At 58.6% G+C, this 27,790-nt stretch overlaps 1 protein-coding gene across 4 annotated transcripts in view; it reads left to right on the top strand.

The window, feature by feature from the left end:
- PRDM16 (PR/SET domain 16) overlaps positions 1-27,790 on the top strand; it is a 326,349-nt gene that overhangs the window by 237,808 nt on the left and 60,751 nt on the right. The gene's annotated exons all lie outside the window — the stretch shown is intronic.

Raw genomic sequence — 27,790 nt, 5'->3', positions numbered from 1 at the left:
AAGCCTGTCCCCCGGAAGCGCCCTGAAAGGCCAACAGAAGGGGCTGCGGGTCACTGCCTCTCCTTCCCTTCGCCCCCTCCTGAAACAGTTTGGAGATGGATGGTAACATAACGATCGTTTATGTGATGAACGTCTCGGGAGGGGCAGCAAAAGGCCGACAAACACCAACCTCCTGCTTCTCGGGAGCCAGCGTCACGGATCAGTGCGTCCGGGGGTATCTGGAACATTCCCAGGGAAAATAAAACAATTATTTCTGACAACTTGCATCAATACCATCTACGTTTTTTTCCCTGCACGGTGCTCCCCGACTCCCCTCCCTGTGACCATCCCTCTACGCTGGCCTGTGTCTTCAGGAAACGACCGGCAAACTCAATAAGCCGATTGTTAGCTCCATCGATCTTATTTGGGGGCCTGAAAATTCAGCAGACAGCACAGTGTTAAATTATTAACTAAATGTTTCCACTCGCCGGGGACGTGCTTCTGTAAAGACCATCTAGATGAACAATGGCCTCTTTATGGAATTAACAGCCAAAGGGACCGAAGAGACTGAGAGCAGAAGGGCACAGCGGCCGAAGGACGGTGCCCCTGTGCCCTCCGGATGGGCAGAGGAGCAGGGCCCGGCCCCGGGGACGTGCAGCCGCAGCACGAAAGCACCCAGCCCGCGCCCGCCGAGACCCCGTCAGGCCACCCTCACACCAGGCCGGGCAGGGCGGGGCCGGAGGCCCCAGGCTGGGGAGCAGGTCACGTCTAATCTCACGTTCTCATGAACCAAGTGGCCCCATCTGAGCCTCGCCTCCCCTTTGCTGTAAGGAGACGAGCCTCCAGGTGGCATGAGGACGTTGGGAGGCCTGAACCAGCCATCAGGAGCAAAGGCTTGGTTGTGTGGCAGTGACGGGAGCTCACTGATCCCCCGGAAGCCCAGCAGGGGCTGGAGACTCGGGGAGCGTCCAGTCCAACCAGGGAGGCGCGAGTGGCCCTGGAGGCCGCCTCTAGGGGAGAGTCGCCTGAGAGGCCGGGGAGCCCAAAAGTCCCCATCAGTGTGTCAGGCTGGCCTGGCCAGTGCGGCCCACCAGGAGGAGCAGACGAAAACGGGGAGCCAGGATGTCAGAAAACACACACATGTTCTTAACTTAAAGATCGGAAACATCACAATTCAAAACCAGAGTGAGCCCCACTCCCAGCCAAAAGTACTCTGATGTTTTGCGGCCTCTTCGCTCAGCAGGGAAGAGACCGCCAGAGCAGCGCACGCAGGGGCTCTGAGGGCCGCCCTGGTCAGCATGGCTCGCCAGGTCCCTGACACCCTCCCCCCGACCCCAGAGATGCCCTTGGCATCCACAGTGCACACCGTCCTCGTCCTTGGGGAGTTCACGAGTGTTTCCGAAGAGGATCCCCTCCCCGCTCCTGAAGGCAGCTTGTGGGGTGAAGCGTCCACGGCTCCTGAACACGCTGAAAACTCTCTAAGTGCTAAATGGGCCTCCAGCCCACCCTATACAAAAAGCAGCAAGCGCTAACAAGCGCTTTTTCTTCGGCGCCAACTCTGTTCTAGGGGTTGACCTGAGTATCTCATTCAACTGTAACACAATCCTCACTGCTGACTCTGTCCCCATTTTGCTGATTGGAGACCTGAGGCCCTCAGAGGGTCTAAGACTCGCGCGGTCTCCCATGGAGCCCGTGGCAGAGCCGAGACTCAAACCCGGGTGGCCCGGCCTCACAGCCCCCGCGTGTGGGGTGTACGATGATAAACTGCCTGAGTCACAAGTGTACACTTGGATGACTTTGATGTACCCACCACCAGGACCGAGGTAGCGTGTATTACCATCACTCTTAGCCCCTCCCTGTCAGTACTCCCCAAGGGCAGACGGACAACCACCCTCCTGATTTCTCTCACCTTAGACTAGTTTTAAATGTCTTTGAACTTCATAAAAGGGGGCTGACACAGTCTGTACTCTTGGGTAGCTTCTTCTGCTCAACGTAATAGTGTTTGAAGTTCATCCATGTTGTTGCAACTGTCAGAAGTTCATTCTTTGTTATCACAGAATAGTATCCCATGGTATGGATAGATCACAGGTGTATCCATTCTCCTGTGGATGGGCATTCTGGGTCGTCTCCAGATTTGGGCTGTTATGAGTACAGTTGCTATGAACATTCATGTACAAACCATTTTGTGGGCCTAAGTTTTCATTTCTCTTGTGTAAGTTACCCAGGAGTAAAAATTGTTGGGTCATAGGGTAAATGTATGACTAAATGTATAAGAAATTGCCAAGCCGTTTTCCAAAGTGATGAACTATTTTGCTTTCCCTCCAGTGATGGTGGAGTGTTCCAGTAGCTCCAATTCTCACTGATGTTTAGTGTTGTCAATCTTTTAAATTTTAACCATTTTAGCAGGTATGAAGAAGCATTTCACTGTGGTTTCAGGAGGCATCTCCCTGATGACTAAGGATATTTGAGCATATTTTCATGTCATGCACCTATTAGCCTTGGGTGTCACTGCTTTTGCGAAATGTTTGTCAAGTCTTTTGTCCACTTTTTTACTGGATTTTTTGTCTTTTTATTGATTAGTTTTTAGGAGATCTTTATATATTCTGGATACAATTCCTTAGTTATTTATATGTATTGCAAATATTTTCTCCCAGTGTTTGGCTTGCCTTTTTATTTCCTTAGCTGAGTTGTTCGATTAGTGGATGTTTTAAATTTCTGTGCATTTAGTGCTTTTTCAGGCTTTTCTTTTGTTATTTTCCTGCTCCATCTCATCTCCTCTCTCCTTCTGGGACCTGTTACACATATACCAAATATTGTCCCACAGGTGACTGTGGCTCTGTTCATTTTGTTTCAATTTTTTTTTTTTATTTAGATTAGATAATTTTTATGGATCTGCCTTTAAGTTCACTTACCTTTTCTTCTGCCATCTCCAACTTGCTATCAAAAGCCCATCCAGGGACTTGTTAGTTCTAGAATTTCCATTTGGTTCTTTATACAGTTTCCATTTGGCATTTCCTATCTATTCATTCCTTCTGGTCATATTTTCCTTTAAGTCTTTGGACATACTTACAATAGCAGCTTTGAAATTCTTGTCTGCTAATTCCAACATCTGGGTCATATCAGAGATGGTTTGTCTTGACTAATTTTTCCCTTGATTAAGGGTCACATTTTCCTATTTCTTTGTACACTTAGTAATTTTAAAATTTTTATTGACTTGGGTATTGTGGATGATACATTGTAGAAACTTTAGATTCTGTGATCTTTCTCCAAAGAGTGTTGGTTTTAACCAACAGCCCTTTCAGTTACCAGCTGCTCACCTTGAGCTCATTTTGCAGAAGCTTGACTAACACTTGGTTAGGGTGTGTCTGTTTCAAGTTTGCTCTTAGTTTCAGGATGCAGGCTTTACTCTTAAAGTATAGCCCTCCCAGAATTTTAATGGAAAATCAGAAGTGTTCACCAAGCCACTCCAAGTTGACGGGACCCAAATTCCTGATTCTCCCTCCCCTGCTGTGGTGGGCAGCAGCCAAAGTCTTTACTCAGCCCTCTTGGCCTTCCAACTGTTGCTTTTCCCTGTGCTTCTTGTAGTCTGCCCCACGCATGGGCAATGCATGGGGGAGCCCAAGCTTTGGAGGGTTAGACGCACACTGAGGACCACCTGTCTATGGCTGGGTCCTCTCTAGGAATTCCTCTCTTGATGTCCAGCTGCTCTGGCAGCCGCCAACCCCAACTTCTGACACCCAAATTCAATAAGACTGAAGCTTTCTGCTGGAGTTCTAGCTGCCCTGTGCCAAGTGGACTGGGTGGGGGCCTCAAGGGAAAAGGCAGTTAATTGCGGACTTCTTTCAAGGCTTTTACTCCATCTCTAATGCCTTCGAATCTTTTTTTTTTTTACTATTTTGTGCACAGTGTATATTTGTGTCTGCAGGAGGATGGGTCTAACACAAGCTACTCTGCCGTCCCTGAAACCGGAGCCTCCAGGGCCCCCGCATGCATGTCCCGGTGCCCTTGTTCCGTTATCCTCGCCACAGCCCGGGGACACATCCTTCCCATTTTACAGCTGGCAATGGTGAGGCTCAAACTGGTTAAGTACCTCACCTAAGGACACCCAACTAGTAGCAAGAGCACTCAGGCCATGAATGCCAATGGGCTGCTTGCAAAACCCCTGCCCTTCCAGCTGTTGGTTCTGAATGAGTCACTCGGGTACAGCGGGACCCCCTGTCCCGGCCACCTCTCCGTGCTGCCTCCTGTAGCTTGGTTTTTCTTGGCGGCTTTTTCGCTCCACCCAGAGCTGCTCGGTGTCCACCCCCCGGGCTCCCGGGAGCTGACAAGAGCCCCACAGAGGCCGTGTGGCTGTGGTCCAGGGTCTCCACCGTGCAGGGGCAGTATGAGGGGCTGCCTGTGAGCGTGAATATGAAAGGGGGCATTGAGGGGCGGGCTCCAAGGGGACTCATTCTCCACCAGGGCCCCACAATGTGGGCTTTGTGAGGCCTGGCAGGGCTGAGCGTAACGGGAACTTTCCTTTTTCTCCTAGGGAGAGATTATTTAATTTAAAAATAATTGAATGTGGAAAATGTTGGATATGGAAACTGTTTATCAGATTTCCTTTTTTGTTTCTCCCTTTGGCTCTGCCCCACGGCGGTGAGGAGCCGTGCCCTCCCCCAGCACGTCAGCAGAGGTGTCTGTGCTTCGAGTTCTGTGTGAAGTGCACGGGGGGCGTCGGCTTTTCCAGCGGATGAGACTCGGACGGCTGATGTGGCTTTCATGGCAAAGGGGGCCGAGGAGAGTCCCGGGTCTTGGGCGGGATGCTGGGGCCTGCCCGACTGAAGGTGGCAACCATCTGCATCGCAGTCAGACGTTCAGGAGGGGCTGCTGTTCCCCCCACGCGCCCCCAGCTGGCTTCCCCATCATTCTCCTTCGGGAGCCCGTGCTCCTCTGAGGACACCCGAGGGTCCTGCATGACCCTCTCCACACCATTCTGTTCTGGCGTCTCCCTTCTCTCAGCTCCACCCACACCGGTCTCCCGGCAGCTGTGCAGAAATCACCTCCTCCCCGGGATCCGTATCGATGGCCAGCAGGTCCACTCCCTCTGTCCTCCAAGCATGTTCGAAACGGTGTCCAGTGTCCTCTCTTGCCCCAGCTGCACCGGGCCAGGGGTCTCTTCTGGTGCCTGCGCACAGCACCCCCTCTGCTTTGAGGTGTGGGTGGGTGGTTCAGACACACGCCCGACCCTGGTGTCCAGCCAGCGCCGCGCACACGTGTGGGGAGAGGCTGGACAGCCAGAACGTTTGATCGGTCAGTTGGATCGGCTCAAGTCCTGCCAGTCGTCTCTGTGTGGCTCTGCCACCCTCTCCCGGAGCATCCGTGTTTTCATCTGAGATGCCCGTGACATCTGTCTCAGGGGTTTGGGCTGCAGCCGGATCCTCCCAAAGTGCTCAGCGCTGGCCGGGAGGCCTGGGCTCTGGGGGGCCTGGGGAGACGTCTCACAGCCTCCCTGTGATCTCCTCGAGGACCTCAAAAGATCCAGTGTCCAAATCTCATCCCGGGAGCATGGAGGGAGCCCAAGACGATGGCCCTGGAAAAGCAGGAGGGGCTGGGGACAGCTCCCATGCCACTGGCCCTAGAATTATCGTCTTACATGAGGTTCCACCCCAAGGGCACGTGCAGGGAGGCACCAGGCAGCCAGGAGTGAGCCCAGATGCTGGAAGGGAACTTGGCCCGTATTCCAGGTGGGAAACAAGGCCGAGGAGGGAGAGACCCTTAGAGGCTGTGCACGTCTGGACCTGGTTCTGGGGACGTGACCGAAGTCCCACTGATGAGTGCCGTCCTCCTGCTTCTGGGAGGTCCGCTCCTCCCCCTTTTGCACCCTGGGCCGAGCCCTGCATACGGTGGGTGCTCATCTAGTGCCTGTGGAGTGAACGCAGCCAGGGGCCAGCTGGGGTGGGGCAGCGGGACGGCAGAGCATCCCTGTGCTGGGCAGGGTTCAGGCAGGGGCTCGGCTGCTGAGCCTGAGTCACGGGGAAGGGTCACTGACCATTCCATGGGCAGTTGGTGCCTCTCGGACACCGGGTGTCCCCACTGTGGACAGGCAAGTCCCGGGCAGAGAAGCAGGGCCCCCATGCGAGCAAGCTGCAGCCTGCCCCAACCCACACCTGGGCCTGGCCCCCACCCCAAGCGCCCCAACACTTGCTGTGGTCCAGCACTGGCCCCGCGGGCCCCCTTCAGGGAGGGCAGCACCCCGTCCTGCACCGCAGCCTCTCCTGGGCCCATCCCTGTGGCCGCAGGGTCCTCTGTGCCAGGCCCTGGGTTCCCCTGAGGATCTGGACCCTGGGCTGAGTATCTCAGTGGCTCATCCCGCCTAGACTGGAACCGAGCTGCAGTTTAGGCTGCTCAGGGCTCTTGCAGGACTGCTGGGTGGAGGAAAGCCCCCCTCCCAGCTCCCACACGGAGTGGGTGCGAGTGGAGCACTGAGGGGTCCCCAGGCGTTTCTGGGCTGGTTTTGGCTGCGCGGGGAGCCACCCGCTTGCTCGGGCTCCCCCTGCCGCCCGGCCCCCAGCGCCCTCCATCAACACGGGCCCAGGCCGGCGCTTTCTGGGGCAAACGTTCGCTGCCCGGTTGGGCCCCTTTTTAGTATTCGAATGGAGGCCCCGGGAGAAGCAAAAGGAAAGTGAAGAGAGGCCGGCAGGAGGGGCGGCCCTCAGCGCCATGCCTCCACTCTCGGGCCAAGGGCAGGGGACAAAGAGCCCCTTCATCAGAGCTGTGGCACGGCTGCCCTCGCAGAGGCAGCCCTAGTGTGTGCGGAGGGCCGGGCGGAGGGGGCGGCAGGGGCACACGAGCCAGCTCTGCAAGCCCTCCTCCTGGAACTCAAGAAGTCCCTCCTGAGAGGTGACCTTGAACGCTGGGTGCCCCCGAGCCCCAGGCAGGACTCCTGACACCAGCCACTGGGCTCTTCCCAGGGACGGTCACCCTCCTCTCCACTGGGCCTGGGCCCAGGTGAGCCGCGGAGCGATGGGGGCCGGCACCGTGTGTAAAACTGCGGAGGAAAAGCCTGGGGCTTCGCACGCATAATCGCCGTAATGATTACTGAATTTCAGGGGCCAGAAGTCAATGCGTTTCTGCACAATTCTGTCGGCCAGAAACCCGCACTCCACAGGCGCTGCCCTGCCCCCCGCCTGTGTAAGGGGGCCAATGGCCGGGCTGTCTGGACGTGGCATTCCCAGACCTGCTCGCTGGCTCCCAGCGAGGGTCCCTCGCCCGAGGGAGATAAGATAGAGCCGTGTCAGGGAGGAGGTGCCGACGGGGCCGCCCCGGCACGCTGTGAGTGATAAAAGAGGCTTCAGAAAGGTGCTGACGTGGCCACCGTGCTTAATGAGGTCATCGCCCAGGCTGCGGCCCCTGATAACCTGGAGGTCAGGCCCCAGCAAGTGGCAGCCGCGGGAAGCAAGCCGTCTGTCGCCGCCCGTCGGTGCCCAGCACCCACTCGTGTCAGCCAGTCATCCTGAACGTAGAGGGCGCCCCTGTCCCAGCAGAGCCAAGGGGAACCCCCAGCCGGCTTGCTGCTGGGGAAGGGCAGCTGTCAGGGGTCAGGCTGTGCCCTCTCCAGCCTCCCAGGTCAAGGGTAGCTCCCCTGTCTCGGGGGGTCTTCGACGTGCCATCGGGATCTGTCCTGGGGGGGGCTCTCTGCTCTTCAGAACGCTTGTGGGGCCCGGGCGCCGCCAGGTGCTATCATGGGCGTGGGGAGTGAGGGGCCCAAAGCCCGGCGGCCCCAGTGGCCTGGCTCTGGGTCTGCCATGAACATTTAGCTCGGCTCAGTCCAGCCCAGGGCTCGCTCTCTGCCTGGCCCGGCCCTGAGCCCCGCGTGCCGAGCGCCGAGCGCCAAGGGAGAACAGAAGGTAGGGGCCTGCCCCCACCCTGAGATGCTCATCCTCCAGGGAAGAGGACGAGGGTGCCAGGCTCCGCCACTCTGGAGCTGGGTGCCCTTGGATTGACCCCCACCCCCTCTTCCATCTCCATTTCCTCGTCTGTGCAGCCAGAGGCTGCGGCCAGGGTCCGGGCTCGGTGAGCATTTGAGTGTACAGCTCCGGCCCAGGCGAGGTGTGTGTCTGTGCAAAGGTAAAGCGCCAAGGGTCTGGCGTGGCCCACAGGACGCCAGCAGCCCAGGCTGCTCCGGGGCCCCTCACGCTGGGCTGTGGATGGAGTGGGCTTCCGTCAGGAGGATGAATGGGCAGAGGACGCGGAGGGAGCCGGCCCCGCCCTGGTGGGTCTCAGGCACAGCTGGGCTTCGTCCAGGGCCTCGGGATGGCTGCACCAGTGAGCGCCCTCGGGCAGGGCCCATGTCGTAGGCCTGGGGGTCCGGGGGCCCGGGGGTCCGTGGGCCCGGGGGTCCGTAAGCCTGGGGGTCCGTGGGCCTGGGGGTCCGTGGGCCCGGGGATCCGTGGGCCTGGGGGTCCGGGGGCCTGGGGGTCCGTGGGCCTGGGGGTCCGGGGGCCTGGGGGTCCATGGGCCTGGGGGTCCGGGGGCCTGGGGGTCCATGGGCCTGGGGGTCCGGGGGCCTGGGGGTCCGGGGGCCTGGGGGTCCGTGGGCCTGGGGGTCCGGGGGCCCGGGGGTCCGGGGGCCTCTCCAACACGAAAGCAGAGTCAGGCAGCCCGGGCCCGCTACTCCCTCCTGGCAAGAGCTCTGCGCGTGAGGCGTCTTCCCGATGTAGCGCCCGGTGTCTTCCTCTTTCTGGGCCTCACACGCATTTTGTACCCAGGTGGGTGGTGCTCGGCCAGTCCTGGCCCTTCCGGGTCCCACGGCCCCAGTCCTTGTAGGGCCAGCTCTGAAGGAGGTGTCAGGGCTGCACTTCAGCTCTTTTTATTCTGAAGCCTGGGAGAAAAACAAATCGGAAAACCATTTCCAAAAATAGCCAGCAGGGAGCGGGAACTGTCTGTGCCATTGCACGTTTGCACGGCCCCCTCCCCCTGGTGGGGTGTAGGCTGCCCTCTGGGGACCGTGGAGCTGGCGTGGCAGGTCTCCCAGACCAGACGGACCGACGGGCCCTGAGCTCTGGGGCGGTCGTCCTTCTCTGGGTAGATGTGGCGTCATGGGGGGGAGGGGCGTGTCCACTGGCTTGGGGGCGTCCGAGCAGAATCGTCTGTGCCCCCCAGGGTCCACGCCGGCCCTGACCGGCAGCTACTTGCATGCCAGACACGTCCTAGCCCACCAGGCAATGGGCAGGCAGAGGGAACCCACAAAAGGGATTGGCACGAGTGCCCCCGTCCCCGGCCTTTCAGGTGGAAGAGACCCCGCCCAGGACAGGTAGTCTGAAGGCCCACCTGGAGATTTGGACCGGAAAGCACATTCGCCTGGGCTGGATTTAGGGAGAAAACTGTGTGCGGGGGCCACTTGGGGTCCCAGGGCACCTCCCCGCCCCCATTCTGAAGCCGGGTGCCCAGGGCTGTGCAGGCCCACAGGGCTTGGCAAGGTCCAGGGCTTCTGGTTCCCCGCCTTCCAGCCCCCGCCGCCGGCCAGCACACAGTCCCCAGGGAGCACCCTGACCTCTGACCTCAGATAGGCCGGTGACCCGTGTTTTTGATGTAAAAATTCAGAGGACTGTTACTGTCTTTTATTAATCTTTTCCCGCACTGGCCCTGGAGGGTCTGGACCCATCAACCCCCCATGTCAGCGAGGGGAGCAGGTCCCTGCTAGGTGGAGCTCCTCGGGCTCCAAGCTGGTTCTTTCCTCCCCCGCCAAACAGAGGGGCTCTGAAAATGGTCCTGCGAGCTTCATTTTCAGACAAAACCAAGCCTCCATCTGCCTGGAACTTCACCTTTTCCAATCAGGAAGGGTTTCTTCCCAGACGGGAGGCGCGTGAGGGCTCCTCAGCCCTGGCTGCTGTCTCCAGACCACAGCTCTCCCATCGCCAGGCCACGCCGTGTCCTACTTTGCACCGTAGCACCTTGCTTGGACCTTGCTCCCTGCCACCCCCCAGCCCACCATGTGGGGCTCTGGTCCCTGGTGGGGACTCAGGCACACACTCTCCCTGAGCAGGGGGCCCCGACGGTGCTGTGACCTGGTCTCCAGCCTCCTGGGGGCGGGAGGGGCTGATGCCCGAGGTTGGCCCAGATGTGCCAACGTCAGCCCTGCCCTGGCCCCCCTTCCGGCTCCCGAGAGCAGTATGACCCCACGCTTCACATCCAAAGGGGACGCTCTTGGGAGGGAATGTGCACGTGGCCATCCTCTGGAGGGGGGGACCCGGCGAGTGGAGGGCCCACCTGCTCCGGTGCCCTCTCCCCCCACGGGCTCGGGGCTGATTTATTTCTGTCTCCCCTAGCCCAGCGCCGCCCGCCCCTTGCAGACTTCCCATCACAGAGTTGTGGTCTCTGGCGGTGGCTGCAGTTTTTAATTGTTTTTCTCCCCCTAAATGCCCTCCTGAGTCCTTTCCCCTTCACTGCCTCCCCCCGCCCCCCTGCCCGCTGGCTGCGCTTGGGGGGGACGGGATTCCAGTAGCATTTCCTCCCTCTCCTTCTATCATTTCATTTGTTCTCTTTTCCTTTCCCTTTCTTCTCCCTCCACGGGCCCAGCCTCTGTGATTAAGCCTCAAGGTCTCCTGCTGCTTTTAATAGCCTGCGGGCTCGGCCATCTGATGAGAACGGAGCTGCTCAGCCAGCTCCCGAATACTTGCTCTGGAATCTCCTAATGCACGGTATTAATCTTCACTGTCAAGCCATTCAGGCCCTAAATACATCCACCCAGTATAAAATTATACTAAACAGAAAAAAGGAGGCCGTGATTGGCCGCATATTGAAAACAGACATTAGCCCCCGTCCCCACTCCCCACCCCCCAATTTCAGGGTCCCCACCAGGGCCTCTGCCCAGTTTCATGAACAATGGACAGCTCAGGGTGGAGGTCGGGCCGCAGTTGGCAGACATAAAAGTTCCGCGTCCTGTGCAGAGGGATGGAAAGGAGGGGAGGGGACGGCAGCAACCGCGGCGGGACCTGAGTGCGGGCAGAGGGCGGGCTTTGGGGCGCTCGGCCTGCAGGCTTATCCCCAGGAGTGGCCGGGGGCTCCGTGGGGGCTGTGCGGGGCCGGGCTCAGGGCTGTACCCGGGCAGCCGCCGAGGAGGAACCAGAGCGAGGCGGGAGAGACAGACACCGTGCGCCCCGAGAGCTCGCACACTGGCCCCCAGCCAGCCCCCCTCGCCCCCAGGCTGGGACCCGCCCACCTTCCTCTGCTCCCCAGCCATCACTCTTCCTCCTGGAGTTTGTTGTAAAAGTTAACCACGTGTGACATGCCGCTGAGTGGGGTGTGCTAGAAGTTTACGGCAGTGGGTAATCTGTTGTGATCCACTTAGCGCACGGACTCCGCTCGCCTGCACAGCGGCGTCCAGGGCGCCCGCACAGCAGGAGGGGCAGGCCCGGGGCACCTCCGGTCACACCTTGGACGTGCACCTGGCCCAGGGGTGCCTATCGTGAGGCCGTCCGGCGGCCTCCTGCCTTTGTCCTGGGGGTTGCCCCAAAACGCCGTCTTCAAGGATGTTCTCACTGGTCAGCCACTTACACTCCATGCAAGCGTTGAGGCGACCACAGGCCAAGGTCCTAATCCACGGGTGACCTGGACCGCGTGGGCGGAACGCTCTAGTCACAAAGCCGCTCACCCTCCCTCCTCAGTTCATCCTCGTGGCCTCCCGTGAGCTCTGCGGAGACGTAGATGACCAAAGCTCAGGCTGCTGGGGGTCTGGGGACGGCCAGACACGCAGAGAGCAGCTGAGCTGGTGGCCACTGAGGCCAGGCCTCCAGCCTCCAGGGTCCGCATCTTTCTGTGCTGCCCCGACCCGCGGACCCCCTCCCCACACGTTGTCCCAGCTCCCAGCTGAGCCAGCAGCACTGCCCAGAGCAGCCGAGGGCAGCCCTGCAAGCCCAGTGGCCTTTCCAGAGGCCACAGAGGCCTGGCGACCACACGCAGTTGAGGCCTGGGCTACTCAGCCCACTGGCCTGGCCACCAGGTCCCAAGAGATGTGGAGCGCAGTGACTTCCAGGCTCTCAGGGGCTCTCCACGCTCATGGAGCTGGTTCCTAGTTGAGGTGCTTGTCTCCAGAGACTGTTCCGGTCGACACCGTAAATGGCTAAGAATTAATCCAAAGTCAGGTGACCAGGTATTCCGAATTACAGGACACGGGAGGGTCTCTAAGGAAAAAGAAACTTTGCCTGTCACAGTGCTTGCTGGGACCAGGACCTCTGAGATCCTGACCCACCTGCCCGCAAGGACTGTTGAGGATAGAGAAGGCAAGAGGTCGCGTGTCTGATACCCAGACGGGCTGGGCAGCATGGGGACCTCTCGATGGCCAAGGCCACGCGTCCAAAGTGCGGGTGGGGCCCCAGGAGGCAAGCACCGCGTGTGCCAAGGCGAGAGGAAGATCTGCACGGCCGGGTCTGGGCTGGCCAGAGCGGGCATCCCACAGCCTGGGGAAGCATGACCAGAGGGAGAAGGGCACGAGGGCCTCTGATGCCCAGCCCCGGACAGGCAGGCCAGAGGGGAGGTGGCTTTGCTGGGAGCATCACCAGGAGCAAAAGTCGCACTGCAGTGGGACCAGCTGGGGGGCCAGCTGTGGGGAATTGGAGTGAGGGCCTCAGAACACCCAGAGCTGCTGGTGTGGGAGGGGCACGCGGAGCTCTGGGGTCAGTGGTCCTGAGGTGGGGAGGGGGGCTGAGGTTGGAAGGAGTGCGGGTGGGAGACCAGCAGGGGTGGGCCCAGAGCGACAGGGCTGAACCATGGGGGGAGACAGCACGCGGGCTCTCCTCTGAACCCACCGCCTCGTTTCAGCCAGCTCTGCCCCTGGTCTCGCCCGCAGTCCTCCAATCATAAACAGAGCTCCACCACCCCACACCTTCATTTCCATCCCTTCAGCTTGGTCTCATTTCCGTGCCCGGCAAACAAGGGCTCAACTGCCCCATCCAGCTGCGCCTCCCCGGGGTGTGCGTGAGGCCGTGAGTGCCCCAGGGTCTGGGTGCTGGAGCCCTGCCGGCGCCCGGAGCCCCAAGCTGCCCCCTCCGCACCCCACAGGCCACACAGAGACTCTGCTCCCGGTGGCTGGGATACACGAGGCCCGGGAGAGAGGGCGTCACGGCTCTTGCTGTTTCCTCGCAGGAAATAGGTTCCAGAGGCTTTTCCGGCAGCAGCTCTTGCTTGAAGGGGTGGCTGGGAGGGACCCTGATTAGGGAGGATGCGGCCACGGTGATAAAATAAGGGTGGCATTCACTCTCCTGTGGACCCTCAGTGCCTCTCGGATCACACAGAGGGGAGCCTGGAGCAGGAAGAGGCTAAGCCACTGGCCCCGCAGACAGAGCTGGACAGGGTGCCCGGGCCGACCTCCCAAACTCCAGGCCACGAGCCGTCTCTGGAAACCAGGGCGCCTGCGATCCCAGATTCTCCCCTCCCCCATCACCCCGGCCACGAGATCAGAGAGTAACGTGGCCAGAGACACAGAGTACCAGCTCCTCCGGGCACCTCCCGACGAGAACAACTGGCCTGCCGGTGACAAAGTGACAGCTGCCACCTACACCTTGAATCAAGTGCAATTTTCAGGGCCCAAGACCCCTCCACGCTCTTCTGGAAACAGGGTCGTATGCTCTTCCCATGACTCCCATGGTGGCATTAGCAAAACTTCCCTAATCTTACGCAAACAATCTCCTTGCCCACATCAGCATGCCGCGGGCAGATGGGTCGTCACACCGGCCCTGAGCAGGCCCCGCGTGTCTGGCATTTGTGGAATTGTTCCAAAGCCCCGCAGCCCCTCTCCGCCGAGGCGTCATCTCTCAGCCAAGAAGCTGACGGCGAGGAGCCCCCGCCAGGGGAGCAGCTCTGGGCAGACGCGAGTGGCTGTGCACTTTAGCATGTGCGGCCGCCGTCTGATCAGCCGCAGGGAGGCCTGCGGCGGGGCTCAGCCCCAGCCCCTCCGAGGAGCCAGGAGGGGGAGGAGGGGTCTGAAGTCCTCAGTCTCCAGCAGGGCAACACTGCGGAGAGAAATCCAGAGGACGATGTCCCCTGCCCCTTGACCGCTTGCAGAGCGTTTAGAAATAGAAACAGCCGCAGCAGAGCCAGCCCTCCGAACACTGGCTATGTCCAGGTGCCATCTGTGCTCTTGGTTAAGGTTTAGATTAGCCCCCGAGGGAGGCACTGCCCTTATACCCATTTTACAGACGAGCTCGCCGATGGCAAGGAAAGTGGAGTCACGTGGGCAGATCGGGCAGCTGGAGGGGGTGGAGCCGGGAGCTCCGGGGGGCGCTGCCCCAACTGCCGGACAGAGTCGGCCACTGTCCCTGATACCCAGATTCGGAGGCAGAGTCCTGGAAGCTGGGCCACCCCCCGCGGAGAAAGTCCCCACGCCGCAGGGCTGCTCAGGGAACTGAGGCGGTGCCACCACCCTGGGCCCAGGAGGCTGGGATGCTGGGTCTCCAAACAGGTGGGGCGGCTCCACTTCCCATCCCTCCAGACTTGGAGCAGACACGCCGGCCAGCGCCTGGCCCGGATACAGAGCCTGCGTCTTGGCTGCCGCTTGCCCACACAGACCCAGCGTGGGGACACCAGGGGACCCTCACCCCACCCAGCGAGATCCGCCACCATCCTTAGCTGGGCACTGGGCACAGAGGAGTGGCTTGTGCTCCAGAAACAGCCCGGGCCCAGGAGGAAGGCCAGACACCTGGCGGGCAGATCCTGTGCCCAACCACCCCTGGGATCCCACTCAGCCCATGGCCCAGCAGAGAGGCGGCGTTCTCTCTCCGTCTGGGGCCTGCGCTTTCTGAATGGATAAGACACTTCCTTCCAAGGACCCTGGGCACCGCATGCACCGGATGGAGGGCCACCTCTTCCTAAGACACCAGCCCAGGCTGAGCTGGAGAAGCTTCCGCAGCCATCTTCCCATCCTGGGCCCCAGGCATCAGCCATGGGCAACCTGATGCAGTCGGTGTGTCAGGACTGAGAAAACCCACCAGGTGCCTGGGCGGATCCTCTCCACACGGCTCACCTGCAGAGTTTTCTAGAGCCCCAGGCCCTGCCCAGACCGCCTTCTCCCTTCTCTGGATCCAGGAAACAGTTTTCCCCACAGGCCCTGGACCGGTGCCCTTAGGAGAGGCGCAGGTGCCTTTCACGGGGGTATCTCACCCAGACCCATTCTGATGTTTAAGCCGCTTCCCTGCCGACCCAGCCGCACGCTCCCGGAAGCCTGACAGCGATGGCGGAGAGGTGCTCCCGCCTCAGCAGCTGGGCCTCCCACCCGTGGGCCTCCACCGCGGGCCACTCTGCCTCCCAGGGGACATCGACAGTATCTGGAGGCATTTCTGCCTGTCACCGCTGCGAGCTGGTGGGTAGAGCCCAGAGACGCTGCTCAACACCAGCAGGGCCCTGGATGCACCCCACCCCCGGCAGAGGGTGATGGGACCCCAGCGTCCACAGTGGTGAGGTGGAGAAACCTGCTGAGGCTGCGATCCTAACGGAACAAAACCGTTAACATGTATTAACGCTGCTGCAAAAAGGCGCGCGGTGGGTAAATCTCGCTGTGCTCTTCGGATGATGCTGGAATCCGCGTATACAGAAGCTGTTTCACTTGAAGGAAGAGGTGACAGTAGTACCCACGGTCCCTAAGAGGACCCGCCCTCATGCACAAGTCTGTCCCCAGGGCCAGGACAGGGATGGGGCCCCTTGCCTGGGTCAGTGTGGACGACAGGAACACAGTGCAGCGGGCCACTTTCCACCTTGGAGGGCAGTTTGTCCCACGTCTCTGAACGAAGGTAAAAGTCACTGTAAAACTCCGGGTCCCGCCTCTCACAGGCTCAGCCTGGGCAGGGTGGCAGCCAGGGGCTCGAAGGCAGAAGACCTTGGCGGCCGTAGGAAATAGCCAGCTGCCGACCTCCAGATGCCCGGCTGTGGCCTCAGAGAGCTGCGGGCGTGAGGGCGGAGCCCTGGAAAGAGGCAGGGAGTGACCCCCCCTCTCGCCGCCCCCAACCTTTGCTGAAAGCCCTCGAACATCTTTACAAGTGTGACAACAAGGGTAATGGTCTCCAAGGGGCTGCAGACCAGATGGGGCACCCAGAAACAAACACCACCGCGCCTGTGCAAGTAGTTCCAAAGGTAATAGGAACCAACGAATGGACATTAGGTCTGATTTCCACCATATTCCGAGACTCTGCACAGTCTCCGTGCGTGATGATTCGTGACAAGCGAGGAGGTGGGCTCACTCCCAGCTCAGACCATTTGGAGGGGAATGGACATCCCTCGGTGCTAGAATAGAGGATCGTGGAGACTTGAACAAGGGCCAGCGCCCCGTGAACTGTCAGTGCAAGAACGTTACCACAATCGCAGCGAATACTGTCCTCAGGGTCGTCTTTCAGCTACGTATGCAGCCTCCGTTTGCCCACTGGAGTCTTTAATTATGCATACATTTTTTGAACTCAGAATCATTTTCTAAGTTCAGAGAATCGGGGCCACAAGTCAAACCCTTGCGCAGCGGAGGCCGGTGTCCCGGGAAGGAGGACTCCTTTATCCCAGGGGTTAAAGTTCACGAACACGGCCACCCTGACCACGTGTATCTCAAGGCCATGAGGGTCTCCCCTCCGTCCCCTGAGGGTCTCAGGGCTGGAGGCAGGGTCCCCGGAAGAGGCACCAACAGCCAGCTTCCCGTGGCCCTGTCGGGGGGGCCGCCACCACCTCCCTGATGCAGGGCTGTCCGCGCCATCTGCAAGGAATCTCTCCTTGCAGTTACTCTGGGGCTCGAATTTCACCCCCGACTCCACCTGTCATCATGGTTTACCCTCACCAACTTTCACAGCTCCATCTCCCCGGGTCTTCCTTTAAAGGGTCTTTAGAAAATTGTTGGCAATCTTGACGTTTTTCCCCCAGAGGAGAACAAAAAAGAAACCGTGTCCTCCGTGTAACCGAAGGGAACAGCGACAGCCAGAAGCCTGGAAACAAGCCCCCATTCGAAGCACCACCCTTGCAAGAAGGTGTGTTTATTTAGAAGCTGGCATCGGACAGGGGCCTTGGATGTGGAATGTGGAAGGCCTCTCAGAAAACTGAGGCCGTGAGCGTGTGCTTTCGTAGGGGCCGTGACCACGTGCAGCCAGGAAGCCCCTGAGGACGCAGATGACTCAGTCGAGAAGGCTGCCAGCCCGCCGGGTGCAGCGGGGCCCCTTCGGTGGCTCCACGGCCAGCGAGAAGCAACAGGCGAATGTAGTTAACACCATGCATTCCTGTTGGCAGGGCCACGGTCCCCTGTCCCTAATTGTCACATATTTGAATCAAACGCATCTTTCATCTCGTCGTCCAGGACACCGCGTTGTAATGATGACCAGATGTGGGTGGACCGGGGACGTGAGTCCAGGGGGATGTTTCCACTGCTGCCCAAACGTGGTGGATAGGACTTGCAGGCAAGGGTGGCCGGTCACCTCTGGAAGCAGCCGATCCTTCCAGACCCTGAGCTACTCTTTGTTCTGGGACCAGGTCGTCGTGCCCTGTGGCGGGCAGGCCCCTCTCTAGCGGGCACAGGTCCCTGACGGGAAGCGGAGGCCAAGAACGGCCGAGTGCGGGGCATTCACCTGGGTCGCAGTGACCCCCATCGCCCTGGCCTTTGGGGCCCTGGACTGAGAATCAACCCCCACAGAGGCGGGTCTGCCCTGAGCGTGGGCTCCGGGATGAGGGGCTGGAGAGGGCGCCCACGGCCATGCGCCCACTTTGACCTCTGGAGATTTGGCTGTCTGCACGAGACGCCGCTCGGGCATCCTCGCCGGGTTCTGTGGGAAGGGAAGGAGGAAGAGCTCAGCAGGGCCACGCTGCGTCCGACGGGGCCGCCAGGGCAGGGGCCGCGATGGGAGGAGAGACTGCCCCAGGGTGACAAGAGGAGATGGCCCCAGCACCCCGCACCTCCCAGTTCCCCTGTGGACCAAACTGCTCCGTTTTTCCAAAGCGGAACATCCCTGGAAATTCCCCCAGGCGGTGCTAGACATGCTGGCACTGTCCCCCTGCAGGGAGGAGGGAAAGGGCTGCGGGCCGGGGCTTCTGGACACTTTCCTTTCCTCCACCAGCCACTTCTGGACGATTGAGCCAAGACGCTGACAACAGGCAGGGCAGTGTCTGCAGAACCGTGTGCCGCTGAGCCGTGTGAAAAGCCTTTTTCAAGTGCGGACAGTTTGAAGAGAGCGTCCCTCGTCCCACATTTCAGCTCTGACCCGGTGGGTGGACAGGGCCACGGAAGCCCATTCAGAAGCCCCTGCCTTTGAAGCACAATCCGCTTCACGCTGCAGGGCCCCACCTCAGCCCACACGCCTCACCCGCACCCTTCGCCCCAAGGGAGCGGGAGACCAGGGTGAGTGGACCGAGACGGGGTCTCTGCAGACAGTGACACCTTGCGGGACCAGAGCCAGCACAGGGTGTTAGCTACCCAGAACTTCTCCCATGTTGCGGGCAGTTGGGAGCCCCTGCTTCAAGCACACAGAACAACCCCGCCCAGGTTGTGTGTCGCCCAGGAAAATCATTGTTTGGTTAAGGAAAGAAAAATGCTGAGAGAGAGAGAGAGAGATTGGTTCGTGGAGCATAGCCACACACTGGTCTATGGGGCGTCCAAATCTCACCGGGTGCCACCCTGACGTTCATCCGGGCAGAACACCTGCCAAACCCCAACTTCCTCGGAGGCGGGAACAAGGCGGGTGTGTCCTGGACTTTGAGAAATGGGCCCAAATGGTGGCCAGCGAGCCCCGGGACACCAATGGAAAGGTGAAGGAAGGCGCCCCCTCTGGACTCAGTCCCACCTCCGGGTGGACTTTTGTCCGAGGTTCTGGAGTGGCCTCACTTTGGCTCTGGCGAGCTTGGCAGCCCTCTCCTAGCAAAGGCCTCAGTCCCTCTCTGGGCGTCTATAGTGCTGACCTCAATCTTGTCTGAAAATGCCGTGCCAGAGGGGATGTGGTGAGATAGGGCTCGCCTACCCTGTGCACGGGGCACCCCGGGAGTCCTTCCCCTGAGAACCAGGAAGAGGACGCAGGTGTGCATCAGTGCAAGTTGTGGGTCCTGCCGCAAGAGGGAAGGAATTCAGCAGGAGGCGTGGCTGTGCAGGTGGGCAGGGGCCTCCCTGGAGGAGAGGAGATGGGGGCTGGCAGGGAGGCAGGGACATAGGGCGGGGGCTGGACGGTCACCAGAAGACCAGCCCCCAGTCACTTACGGAAATGGGGCCACGGACACAGCCTCGCCTTGGGTTGCAAAGGGCGTCGAGAACATGATTTAAAGTATAGATAGATAGGTAGGTGGGTAGGTAGATGGTTAGATAGATATAAATATACAGAGATCTTTCTAAGGAACAGGACTGTGTGTCTTCAGAGCTCTCTGGAAAGCAGGCCCTTGAAGATCCCAAAACTTGTAGCCGCATTATTCAGGGACCAGTGAAGGGCCCCCTCGTGACTGCTCCCCCAAGGGAAGACAGGGACCCCTGAGCTTCGCAGGTCAGGCGCCCAAGGCAGGTGCCTCAGACCTCCCGCCCACCCCGAGGTGCGAGGCTGCACCGTCCGTGTTAGAGGGGCTGCCCAGCCCGTGGGCAATGGGCTCGTGTCCGATTAATTGCGGTTTGTCCACTCTTGTTCTCCTTTGACAACTAGTTTAACCACCTGCGTGAAATGGACACGCCACATCGTCCTTAATTAAACATCCGAGGGGAGGCCTCATTTCTGGGGAATTCCTCCCACTGTGGAAGGAAGCACTGGGTTGACAGTCCAGGAAATCTCAGAGCCGAGGAATCCAGGCGAGGCCGGGCAGCCGTGGCTTCAAAACCCACCCCAGGCCTCACACGAGGCTGCTTTGCCCCTCGGTGAAGCAATTGGATTTTCCCAGGGGGCCTGAGTGTCATTCACAGATGTCTTCCTTCCTGAGAGTGTGACCCACCCTGGATTTCATAAGAAAAAAATCCATAAGAAGCTCCCCTAGCCCCCCGCAAAAGGCCACCTTCCAACAAGCTCCCACGCCGGCCTGCACGTGGCAGGAAGTGATTGCAGACCCTGCTTCTCGGTCTCCCCGAGGAGACCTTCACGAAGCTCCATGTTGGGACCAAAATCCTGAGGAAGAGAAAGGACGAGAAGCAGGGAAGGAGGAGGGGGAGGGGGAGGGGGAGGAAGAGGAGGAGAAGGAGGGAAAAACCCCGCGACAAAACAAAACCCAGGTCCATGCCGTCCCCACCCCCAGTAAAAACCACTCCACGGAAAGCAGATGCTGCTGGTTAGGGACCAGAAGGACCCGAGTCAGCACCGTGCACTGGAATCAGCCCCGGAGGCCTTTGGAAATGCGGATGAATTCCTTTATCTTCTCCATGGGTTCGGGGCATGGCTTAGGCTGCACGTGGCCGTGGGCATAGAAGCTCCCAGATGACGGTCTAAGTGATGCTCTCCTAGCCGTCCGCTCCCACCAGGCTGCTATATGGGTTCAGCTCTCCGAGAGCTTCAGGTGGGCTTCTGGAAGGGCACAGCGATCAAACCCACCCTGTTCTCTCCGTGGCGTGGGAGTTCATAGGCTTTCGAAGTTTTTCCTCCCGGTGTGAGGTCTGGGGTGGAGGTGGTTTAATGGCTCTTCGGGGGTTCCTGGTTTGTCATCAAGCGGACCCCAATAGCCCTGCAGAGCAGCTTTCGCAGAGCTCAGCTGGACCTTGTAACAGGAACACGGACGGGTCTGGCAATGCTGCAGCCTCGAAGGACCCAGGTTAGCACAGTGGGTCAGAGCTGCCCATTCGTCAACCACACCCACCCATCCAGCACTTTCTGGAGAGGTCCCGGCAATGGCTCCTTTTCCATTTCAACCCAGACCTTAACGAAAATGTCTACGTCCAAAATGTCACCGCCTGGGGCCACTGCTGCCCGCCCCTTCCCCCAGCAACAGCCTAGTAATGACCCTGTGCCCCTGCATGTGGCCCCCTGGTGCCAGGGCAAAATTAAACCCCGCTGATGGCAACATAGTTATTTGCTGCCCGGGCAATTATTCCCCCCCTCCCCCAGCTGCCCAGGGGGACAGGTGGGCCTTATAGAAACCAGAGCCGGAGCACAGTTTTAATTATCATGGTCCAGCCGGGGGACCAGAAGCTGACAAGTGGGGCCGATCCCCCTGCCCCCAGAGCCCCGAGAAAGACACTTTTATTGCTTCTGAGGGAAGTGGAGTGCTTTAGGGCGGCCCGATCCTTTACCAGCACCGTTCTTGCCACACCTGTGCCACTGCCGTCTGACCCCGCAGGAGCACCCCCGGGGCAGGGCTGCGAGTGGACATAAAAGGGAGATAACAGGAAACATGCAGGGGTCCCCAGAATAAACCGGGTGCATCTCAGTGGGGGGGACGCGGTGGACGGGGCTGTGCGAGGAGGGGGTCCCCTGGAGGCAACCCTGAGTCACAGGAGGGAGGGTTCTCTGTGGTCTGTCTGGGAATGAGTGATTTGAGTTGCAAGGTCCCCCGGGCTCGGCAATGACTGAGGGCACGGGATGGCAGCTCCAGGGTGTGGGGTGCGGGCTCCGGTCAGGTTCCTGGGAGGGCAATGTAGCCCCTCCCACTGCGCGCTCAGCCCCCAAGCGCCTACTGTGTGCTGTCGAGGGTCCCAAGTGGGGCAGACACAGTCCCACCCCTGCGTGGGGGTCTGTGCCGGGGTCCAAGGGAGCGCAAACCAGAGCAGTTGCCCATCCCCTGGGGTCAGGGAGAGGAAGGGGGGCGGCTGTCCTCGGGAAGGAAGGAGGGGGCTTCTGGCAGATACGCGTGCCCCTCCTGTTTCTTCCTCCTCGGCCCGGGGGCAGGCTGCCCACTCCCCGAAGGCCCCCTCCCTCCGCCATCGGCCCGAAGGAACTGTGCAGGAGGAGGGGCCTGGGGCTGGCGGCATCCCTGATGTTGGGCACAAAGAAGAAACACTGAGGCCCTGTGCCAGGCAGCCGGCAGCCCCAAATGTCAGCCCTGATGTCAGCCGCGGGCCAGAGGTGTCAGGGCCCGGTGCTGCCGCTGTGCTCGCAAGTCGTAAATACCGCCTAAGTGGCTCCTGTCACCTCGCCGCAGCCTTGCTTCCATCTGCAGCAGCCAAAGGTGATTAATGAGAATTATCATTAACGCTAATCAGAGCCGTTTGGAGGAGGCTGGGGGGGAAGGAAGTGCCCTTTGTGGGGCTGCGGAGGCCGCTCTGAAGGGTGAGCGCACGCGTGGGGGTGCACACGTGCACTGTGCACACGCACTCACATGCTCACACGTGCACTCACGTGCACACGCATGCGCACGCACACATGCACCGTACACATGCAATAGAATGCACACACGTGCACACGTACACATGCACTGCACACGTGCAATGGAATGCAATGTGCCGTACACACGCACTCGAATGCACACACATGCACACATCCTCTGTACACACGCACACGCAGGACCGGGCCCCGGGGCTGGCTAGTGGAAGGCGGTCTGGCAGATGGGGTGGAGCTGGTCAGTGTTAAGAACAGCCCTTGCCTGTCGTGAAAGGTGGGCTCCAGCGAGGCCAGAGAGCCGACTGCCAGGAACACAGGCCTGGCACAGCACAGCCCGGCCTGGCTGAAACGAACTCTCCCTCCGTCACCGGGCGTGCTCACGACTTAACATGCTTGGCAGCTGATCACAGACTAGACGGGCCTGGCCAAAACGGGAACAGATGCCGGAGGACGCAGGGCCGTGGCCATGCCTTGGCTCGGGGTGCGGTGCAGGGGGGACCCTCTGTGGGTTCCGTCTTCTCCGTCCGTCGGCACACAGCCTGGACCCCTGCGCTCGGCCCACTCCCACCCCATCACACTGGGGCCGCCTTTTTCCCGCCTGTCTCCGAGGAAGTGGCCGAAGGGGCTGTGCAGCGGGCTTCCCGGCCCTCGGCATCCTCGCTCGGCGGGCCGAGTGGCTTAAAGATACAAAGTGTCCTTTTATTGGAAATATCAATTCAGAAAGGGGCTAGTAGTAAGCTGAGAATATTTGGATAAACTTGACAGCCCTTAGGACTAAAAAAGACCTTTTGTTCCCTCCAAGAAAAAGGCTGTCGCACCACCCCGGGCTCCCTGGAGCCGGTCCAGAAAAAACTGAGGTCGGAGCAGAAAAGTGATTAGGGCGTCTCGTGAAAGATCTTTACTCTAGGTCAAATGTTTATTATTATTTAGTTTATTTTTTTATTAGAATGTGCGGTTACCATCCTGTTGCATAATATCAGGCTGTAAGTGTGTCTTCGAACACCCAGTCGGGTCCAACCCAGCCTCCCGGGGCACAAAGGGAACTTTGTGGCAAGGGGGAGGGGAGTGAGGGGTGGCACCGGCATGTTTTATTTTGCTCTGCTTTGTTTTCGGATGTCGACCCGTTTAAGAAGGGGCAGGCATCTCTGGTGTTTGCCCTTCGATGAGCAGAGGGGTCCCTGCAGCTTGGGGATCTAGCTGTCGTGGGGAGGGGGTCGCCTCTCCTTTTCCAGTGGCAGGAGGTTGTGCGTGTGCATTGCACGGCGGGGCGTGATTTGGGCTGGTCTCCACCAGCAGAGAATGCGAGCTGTTGCCGGGAGGGTGGGGACATGGGAGAAGCTCCTTTTCGGCTGACCACCAGCCCGGCTCACCAACAGCCACGTGGCTTTTTGGGACACGCAGGGACCTGACGGTGCCGCCAGCCCAGCACCTCCCTGAGAGCTGCGCCCACGTGTCCCAGAAACTCGCACGCAGCCCTGTGGCGCCCTGGTCTTGGGGCCATTTCGCCACGTACGGGCTCTCCAAAGAGACTGCTTACTCTCCGAGGTTCGCATGAATGGACGGCCCTCCAGAAGCCGCGCGAGATGAAGATCAAACCTAATTTGATCCTCTTCCACCCAAACACACGAAAAGGAAAAAAGCTCGTCCTATTCAAGTCTCTGGAGGAGGAGGAGCCGACCTCAAGTGAGAGGGGCCTCGGCAAAGCGGGAGAGACACACCCCCACCCCCAAAATGAAGCCGTTACTGTCTGTGAGGGAGCTGGTCGTGAAAACAGCCTAGCGTCTGAGCTCCATGTGAATACAGAAATTTCGCCCCCAGCCTCTGCAGAAAACCCTCGCGTGGTGGATTTTCTCCCCAGCCGTCGTGCAGGGACCCGGTCCTGGGCGTGGGACACAGAGAGCTGCCTCTGTGAGGGGTCACACCCGCGTGCCTTGGGGCCACAGCAGCAGTGGACCCGGCAAAGCAACCAGTCACCCTGAGGCCGCATCTCCACGTGCCACCGCCTCCTGCCCTGCCCTCCCCAAGGTGCAGCTGGCAGAGGCCCGGACCTGGCAGGGTGTGCCTTTCCCAGAGATGGCGTCCAAGGGGTCACAGCCCAGGACCCCAGGCAGGACCCGCCACCCAGCCCTGCCAGGATCAGCCCCAGAGTCCTCAGTCACAAAGGCAATGCATAAGAAACGCATCTGATGCCCTCTCAGCCCCCGCAGGCTGTTATGCAGGGTAGCAGCTCTGGACTTCCCCAAGAATCAGGCCCCTCTGTAAATATGAGTCTAAAGGAAATCACCATGATGCTATAGCATGGGGCCCACCCAGCTGGAGATTCATTTTCAAATACACCTTGGTCCTTGTACTGTACCAGCGAGATGCCAAATTCCAAAGGCCTGTACTCCAACTTTATATGTCAGCTATTGACTGTGCCTCTAAGGTGGTCCTCAAGATTTTAAGGAGATAGTGTCTTCAGAGAGAATTTCCACCATAGAATATATACATAAATGTAAAATATTGACAAAAGTGGAAGTAGTCACGCATTTTAAAGTAATTACATTTACGAACTTATTTTTCGTAATTCATAGTTGATATGACAAAGAATTAGTGGAGTAAGAAGTGAGTGTACTTATTTTAAATGTTTTGATTCTGTTATATTTTTCATTACTTTTTTTAAAATTAAATTAGGCATTAAATAGGAAAAAAAAAACACCCTTGTCTTCAAAGAAAAACACTTGGGAAAGAACCAAAGTGATTATTTTTCCTTAAAAGATAATTTTAAAATAGTCATCATTTGGAGAGGAAGACTAAACAAAAAGAATTTAAAATAAAAGTAAAGGAATGTATGTTTAGAGAGTGAGAGGTGAAGGAAAAGGGAGTTGAGGGACATTTTCCATCTGACATCCCTAAGGGCTGAATCCCCTCACAGAGGCAGGGAACCTTCTAGAAAAGAGCCCAGGCCCTGACAGAGGGGAAGAGCCGTGTGCCACTTAGGGAAACCACCTAAGAAAGCTCGGTGAGCATTCTTAACCTCCCAGGGATCGCTGAGGACCGCCTGCCTGCCCAGAGCGGCCCCAAACCTTGCCGTGTGGGGCTGGAGGCCAGTCACCACGTGGGGCAGCTCTGGCAAAGAGTCTCCAGGACATAGTTCCCAGCTCAGAAGTCACACCAAAGACCAGGTCTGCAGCACGTCCATCTGGAGGAAGTCTGGGGGGGTCTCGGCCCCTGGAGACTCTGTGATCAAGCTCTGGGTGCCCGCGGCTGGCTAGGAAGGCTTCGGAGGAAACCCTTCTGTACCCACAGCTGTTCTGACCGTCTGTGCGGGAGCCAGAGATCCAGGAAGCCAAGATGCAAAGGAGACCACCAACCACCCCTCCCCCAGAGACAGAGGCCCCAGCCGCCTCCACCCTGGGGAAGAAGGGAACCGTCTCTGCACGCAAAGCAGCCCCTCATCTTGAGAGAGCTCCAATCCGGTCACCTGGGAGGTGTCCCGACTCAGGACAGCAGCCGGGCGAGCCACTCTGCTTTAATTAAGCAAAGCGGGGTGTTCCCTTTTCCCATGGGTTTTATTCACGTTCTGACAACATCAATAGAAACAGATCTGCCAGAATAAGTCATATGCAGCTCGCTCAAAGGAGGAAAGAAAATGTGTCCTCCCATCCTCTGCCTTTTTCCAAAGAGAAAAATACAATAGCAGAATCCACAAAGAAAGCTCCCGATTAAAATGTTCCAAGGCTCTTAAACACCCCCATTTAAATTCTGGGTAATCGGCTGCATTGTGCTGCCCCTGAAGAGGCTGTGGGGTTGGTGGGTGCCGTTCAGAACCATTTGTGTCATATAAATGCTGGTGATTAGATTTTTAATAAACCGTTTCAATTCTATTTCCTGGGCTTGAATAGATGTTTGCACTTGACTGGTGTGGACTTGAAAGGGGTCCAGGTAATATCATTGTGGGGGACATACTCTTAATTCCTTTAATATATTTCGTCAAAGGTGACTGGCTGTAGGAACTGGCTGGAACGCGGGGAGAGAAGGAGAGCGATTGAATTTAATTGGTTCCATTTGTCATTCAAGACTGACTTTGCCTCACCTCTGCCTATGAATCATTTCCAAACTTGCTGGTCTGACCCAACATGCCCACAGCTTGGGAAGGAAGCCGGCTTTGGGTTCCCAGGACAACATCTCAGGCTGAGCTTACATCCAAGGGCAGGCCTGGCATGAGGCTCAAGGTCCATCAGTGAGCAACTCATGACCTCTGGCCAGGATGACAGCTCCCGAGAATGGAGGGATCCAGAAGGAGACCACGGGATCCAGAAAAATGACATCAAAACCCCCGACTCTTAACACTCCACGTCCAATGTGCTGGGAGGGTTGAGGGCAAGAGAAAGGATGAGCCCACTGGGTTACAGTTCCAGGACCCCGGGACCCCTCCCCACTCAGCCACTAGATGACGGCTGAATCCTAGGAAGCGGAGCGATTACAACCAACTGTTCAGGGGGAAACACGCCTCCTCTCTCTGTAAAGCCAAAACCAAGGCCCAGGCCCCGGCCAGCACTCTCACATGTGGCACCTGGGCGCTGGGGGAGGAAACCAGAGCTGGCCTCTAGCCAGGCATTCAGACGCCGTCCGCACCAGGAGCTCTTCCCGTGGCCATTTTTGTCCATCACAGAGCAATGAGCAATGCTCGTGATGGGGCTTAGATTCATCCCATTGAGATTGCAGCTATTTGCAGGAGCTGATTTCAAAACATGAGGCCTGATACAGAGGCGATGAGTCATGGAGCTTCTCCAGACTGACATGTCCCCCCAGAGAAGGAAGAAGGATGGGCCCAGAGGGACTGAGTCAGTGGCAGGGGAGGCACTAAATATAACCCTGCTGGATGCGTCCTGGCCACCGCCAGACCTTCTACGAGCACCTACTGTGTGCCAGATCCCACGGGGTGCTGAGATGGACAAGCCAGCCTGGCCTCTGTCCTGGAAAGAGGATGTTGCCACAATGACTTCGGGGAAAATTACACTGCAGCACTGTGCACAGGAGAGAAACACTGTAACACTGGATCCAGGAAAAATTGCAGCTCTGATTTCCAGAGAGGGAGAGCAACTAAAAGGAGGGTTTGTATGTCCTTCAGCAGAATCCACGGAAGAATGAGAAGGAAAAGGGTCCAGAATGCGACAAGGGGATGTGAGGAAAGAAACACCCTTGGGCAAAGGCCTATGGAATATTGGGGGAAGTTCTCCGTTGTCTTGAGGCACCTACTCATTATTTGTCGCCCAAACATTTATTGAGCACCCCCTGTAGCCTGGCCATGGGAATCGGCCAGATGAAAGCTTCGAAGCCCTCATCATTCAGGGGAAGAGAAAGAAATTATGTGGATAGGACAGCCACGATCTACCATCATCCTTACTGTGATGGGGCAGGGGCAGTGAGAGCCCCTCAGAGGGTCCCACCCCAATGTGTGGGATCAGGGCAGTCCTCTTGGGAGAGGTGTCCCCGTGTTCTGCCACCTTTACAACTCTTGGTAGAATGTATCCTTATATCTCACCTTGGGAGTTGGAGAAAGCCAGAAGTGTCTGGGCATGTTGGGGGAATTCTGTGCCTTATCCATCTATCCATCCATC

The sequence above is a fragment of the Balaenoptera borealis genome (assembly GCF_965194805.1).
Source record: "Balaenoptera borealis genome assembly, chromosome: 1".
NCBI classification, from domain to species: Eukaryota; Metazoa; Chordata; class Mammalia; order Artiodactyla; family Balaenopteridae; genus Balaenoptera; species Balaenoptera borealis.
The sequence above is the reverse complement of the archived record's forward strand: the minus strand, read 5'-3'. Positions and strand labels throughout refer to the sequence as shown.